This window comes from Sinocyclocheilus anshuiensis, unplaced genomic scaffold (assembly GCF_001515605.1).
Source record: "Sinocyclocheilus anshuiensis isolate Anshui unplaced genomic scaffold, SAMN03320099.WGS_v1.1 scaffold215, whole genome shotgun sequence".
NCBI lineage: Eukaryota > Metazoa > Chordata > Actinopteri > Cypriniformes > Cyprinidae > Sinocyclocheilus > Sinocyclocheilus anshuiensis.
Window position 1 is genome coordinate 678,445 of NW_015552542.1, and position 5,804 is coordinate 684,248.

Here is a 5,804-nt window from a genome sequence, read left to right on the forward strand (position 1 = left end):
AGCAATTAATCGCAACATGAAAAGACACCATCGAATGTGAGCATTTGCCCACTCAAGTCGGTTACGACGACGAACTGCAGTCAGGTCGAGACCACGATGAGGATGACGAGCATGCAGGTGAGCATCCCTGAGATGGTTTCTGATAGTTTGTGCAGAAATTCTTTGGTTATGCAAACCGATTGTTGCAGCAGCTGTCCAGGTGGCTGGTCTCAGACAATCTTGGAGGTGAAGATGCTGGATGTGGAGGTCCTGGGCTGGTGTGGTTACACGTGGTCTGCGGTCGGCTTATGGTAGAGAAATGAACATTCAATTCACGGGCAACAGCTCTGGTGGAAATTCCTGCAGTCAGCATGCCAATTGCCCGCTCCCTCAAAACTTGCGACATCTGTGGCATTGTGCACATTTTAGAGTGGCCTTTTATTGTGGCCAGCCTAAGGCACACCTGTGCAATAATCATGCTGTCTAATCAGCATCTTGATATGCCACACCTGTGAGGTGGATGGATTATCTCGGCAAAGGAGAAGTGCTCACTAACACAGATTTAGACAGATTTGTGAATAATATTTGAGAGAAATAGGCCTTTTGTGTACATAGAAAAAGTCTTAGATCTTTGAGTTCAGCTCATGAAAAATGGGGGCAAAAACAAAAGTGTTGCGTTTATAATTTTGTTCAGTGTATTTTTAAAATTTGTATTATTTTCAATGGGAAAAAATTTATCATAATTATTGCATAAATATTAATTAGTACTGAGGGAGGGGCATTAAAATATTAGGTGTCCAGTCACTTTTGATCGTGAAGATCACAAGTGTGACTCCCAAATGAGGAGCACCAGAGGGTTTTAAACTAATATGAATGAAAACTCTGCAACCATACACAATTATGAGCCAATTAATTCCATGAATTCAATAACATTGATTTTTAAAACATTTTTTTTTATTATTATTATTCTGTTTTATGTTTTATTTAAACATAAGTAAATGTATGTGTGGTAGAACCAAACTTTAAAATACATGAACACTAATTAAAGCTGCAAGGAGTGTTGTGAAAGGGCCCTTGCACCCGGGCTCACTGGGAAATCAGCAAACGTTCAGCAATATGCATTTAAAGTGGTAAATATAGGAGGAATATGTCAAAGTCATTTATATGTGCCAAACTTCCTGCTGCCAGCTGGTGGTGCTATGACTATAACTGAATATTGGCATGTAGATGTCTTCAAGCCATGACTTTGATCAAACATATGAAGTTTGGTGCAGATTGAACATGGTATGTTTGAGTTAGTTTAAAACATGACATATCCTGTTGCCAACAGGTGACGCTATGATTAAAACTGTATATTGGCCTTTAGATGTCTTCTGGCCAGGACTCTTACAAAACGTGTGAAGTCTAGTGCAGATTGGACATTGCATGTTTAAGTTAGTGTAACACAAGTCATTTCCTGTTGCCAGAAGGTGGCGCTATGATTCTAATATTGGCCTTTAGATGTGTTCAGGCCAGGACTCTTATCAAAAGTGTAAAGTTTGGGGCAGATCAGATATTGTATGGCTGAGTTACAACAACTTCCTTTTCCATGGCGAAACATCGAAATTTGTCAGGCCGCCAAGGGTCACACCCTTCAACGAAAACTCAAGATCATCGCAATTTGGTCGAAACTGACCAAATATAATGTTGATGTCATTAAATCTCTAGGAGGAGTTTGCTAGAGCGTAAAACATGTATCTTACTGTTGCCAGCAGGTGGCGTTATGATTATAACTGAATATGGGTATGGGTATGTGTTCAGGACAGGACTCTTATCAAACATGTGAAGTTTGAAGTTTGAACATGTCTGCCTGAATTATAACAACTTCCAATTCCATGGCAAAACATCAAATTTTTTTTCCATCACAGATGCCCTTCAACGAAAACTCAAGATCTTCACAATTTAACATCACAAAGGGCTTTAGATTACACTGACCAAATTTGGCATTGATCTGTTTCATGATTTTCATTTAAACTGTATAAACTGTACATCTCTAGGAGGAGTTTGTTTAAATGCCTGAAAATGGCACAAAACTTGCAGAGAAAATAAAAAATAACAGACTTCCTATTGGGTTTCGGAATTCTTACCAGGATACTTTTTTGTAGGTATTGGTGTGTTACATGTGTCTACCAAATTTTGTACATGTATGTGAAACGTAGCCCAAGAGGCACTTCGTTTAAATTTTATAGGTGGCACTATTGAGCCATTTTGCCACACCCACTTCTGAAACCCATATCAGATGTAAATTTTCGCCACTCCTGGAGTGTGTGAAAAGTTTAATGAGTTTTTAGCATGTTTAGGCCCTCAAATGTGATTAATGTTGGAGAAGAAGAAGAAGAAGAAGAAGAAGAAGAAGAGCAATTCCAATAGGGTCCTCGCACCATCGGTGTTCGGGCCCTAAAAAAATTCATACTGGCAAAATCATATACTGTAGCTTTGTTTGAGGGTTTTATCTTTATAGTCTTTATATAATATATGTGAATAAAGTGATTTATAAACTACTTACAGGCTATGGTACTTTTAGGGTGCTTTTTGTAATTTTTTTTTTTACAATATGTCATATGTAAGTACAAGAGAAGTGTGAACATTCTTCAAAAAATTTGCAGAACAAAGATAGCCGTATGGGTTTGGAACGACATAACGGTGAAACAGAAATGATGACAAAATTTTCATTTTCCCTTGAAACCCATTCCTTTAAAGGTCCCATATTGTCAAAAGTGAAATTTCCTGGCTTTTTTCACGATTACTGAGGTCTAGGGGCTATTTAACTACCATATAAGTTTCAAAACAGTCAGTCCACAGTAAAATTCACACAGCCTGCTTAAAGTTCTAGCTATTTTTCACGAATCGTTGTGACTTCCGTAAAAAGTTGACGTCAGAACTACACAGTCACCACCCCGAGCACCGCCCACAGTTGCTTAAAGTTCTAGCTATTTTTCACGAATCGTTGTGACTTCCGTAAAAAGTTGACGTCAGAACTACACAGTCACCACCTTCAGTCACCACCCCGAGCACCACCCATCGTCCCACTCTCCTTTTGCCAAACCCCCAGACAACATCACGTCCATGCTTTTGCTGAGCAAGGACAACACGGAAACATGTCGAAAAGGTTAACTTTAACCACGAAACCAGATCGGCCGACCTGTAACGTTGCACTCTCACTCAAAGGATGGACAATCTGATAGGATTGTTACTATGAGGTGGAGCACATCTAATGTGTATAGTAAAGACAAACTCACCGTGTCTATCTAGTCATGATGATGTATATACATTTCAGTTTTAGCAGGCAACTATTTTTACAGCTACACTATTGTTTCTCTGGAGACACCTTTCTTATCCTGTCATAAGCCAGAGAAAGCTTACAGTGGCCAGAGGGAAAAAGGAGCAAAAGTTCACGAAAATAGTACAGATGCACAGAGCCTTCTGTTTTGGTTGCTGATCAGGTCAGTGTGCCCGTGAACATCATGTCTGGAGCTTAGCTATGCTCAGGAACTCCACACTGGCTTTACATTAGCACAAACAGGCTGTCCAAAATCTGAAGGGAAGTGTGAAACAGCTGGACAGAGCTTATGGCTGCCTCACAGGACATGATGTCTAGTGAATGGGTGCATTAAAGTGGAGGACAGAGGTATGAGTGTGGTTTGACAGGCAGATGGGCAGGTTATTTCTTCTGACAGAACATGAGGAGGATCAGCCATGTGCAGAATATAAATGAAAATCATGAAAGCAGTAATAATCACATTTCCTTAAAAGAATGGTTAATTAATTCAGCATAGGCTCATTGGGAAAATGTGCTTCTACTTACAAAGCTCAAAAGACATGCCTATACATACAATTCACTGCAGTTCCCAACTAAAATGAACACTAGTGGCAGAACCCCAACAACTTATTCCTCTTTACACAAATTGTGACTACAGGGTAGATTATCGATTAATAAAGACTTACAGTACTTTTGTGCAGTTCCTTGCACAATACTGTTATGACCTCAAAACACTTCTACATAGTGCATATACATTTAGTCCTGGTTCGTTTAGCATTCACAGTCATTTTTAACACTCAACCTAAAAATGAAAACAAAATGCATAAGGATACAGTTACAACCTGATAAGATTTTATGACACATATTTTGCTAATTTTTTAAACATCCAAAACAATGTTGTGTGCTGGGCTAAACGTACGCTTGAGCATTATATTATTATAACCAACATAATAAAATGTTGCCAGATCACGATTCAGATAAAACTGAATATGCTTTCAATGCCATTTAATATATATTTCACTTTGAAAGTGCTTTGTGAAACATGTCTCCCAAAAATAAATAATTAAACTTTCAAAATCAATGATAGTCCAGGTGATATGTGCAAAATTTGAGGCAATATGTTCACTTTTTCATAAAAGCATGAAACTTGGTACAATTGTACAGTTTAGGGCCCTAAACATTTTCAGAAATGGAGCCATTGCAAAAACACCTCGTGGTTACCATGGCGACCATTTTACTTTCCGCCATGACCAAATTATGTATTTTGTGTCATATCTCCTGAACCAAACATGATAACACAGAAAAGGTGATGTCTACCCCTATGTTTTGATGATCAAGGATTACAATGATACCATATACAAAAACATAAACTGTTCAGGTGAAGAGTTAATGGTGAAATCAGCAATGTGAGAAGGAAATCACAGTATCTGAGCATCACAGCATTTACAAAAGTCCATATTATGGCTATTATGTTTTCTATCTTTGATAATTAACTAATATTTTATTCAACAGTACAATAACAGAAAGTTTTAATTAATTAATTATTAATTTGTTACATTTATATAGTGCTTTTCTGGGTACTCAAAGCACTTTACATGGAAGGGGGGGTCTCCTCAAACACCACCAATGTGCAGCATCCACCTGGATGATGCGACAGTAGCCATATTGCGCCAGAACGCCCACCACACACCAGCTTAACTAATATTTTATTCAATAGTACAATAAAACATTGTTTTCAAGAATACAATCATTTATTTCAGAGATGTAAAAAAATATATAATCTCAAGTAAGTGTATTTTTCCTTACATCTCAAGCAGAGTCAGGGTAGGAGGTAGTATGTTTCCAATACATTCTTGTTCTCTCTCAACAATGCTCGCAGACGGCAACACAATTTTGCTAAGCTGCGTCCTATCTGCACCTCTTCTGCTGCACCTATGTCATTTTCTGTGGGTCTCTGAAATTGTCAGTCAGCTGTCAACAAACTTCATTCTGGCCATTGCTTCACAGTCTACTCTTAGTATCTTGGGCTTGACTGAGATCTGGATTCGTACAGAAGACTCCGCAACCCCTGCTGTTCTCTCTAACAACTTCACTTTCTCTCACACCCCCCGTCAGGTTGGAAGAGTACTGGTCTTCTCATTTCTAATAATTGGAAATACTCAACCCACTCTTCCCTATGCAATAAAAATGATTTTGAGTTTCATGCTATTATGCTAACAGCTCCTGTTAAACTCCATATTGTAAAGAATTTTCGCCTTCCTGGTCAACTGGGCACCTTTATAGAGGAGCTGTATGGGCTTCTGTCCTCATTCTCTATGGATGGCAGTCCACTTGTAGTCTTTGGTGACTTCGAAATCCATCTGGAGAAGCCTTACACTGCAGACTTCCACTCCTAGCGTCATTCGATCTCGAATGGCTTATCACCACAAGCACTAACAAATCAGGCAACCAGCTTGATTTAAAGAGTTACTCCACCCCAAAATGAAAATTTTGTCATTAATCACTTACCCCATGTCGTTCCAAACCC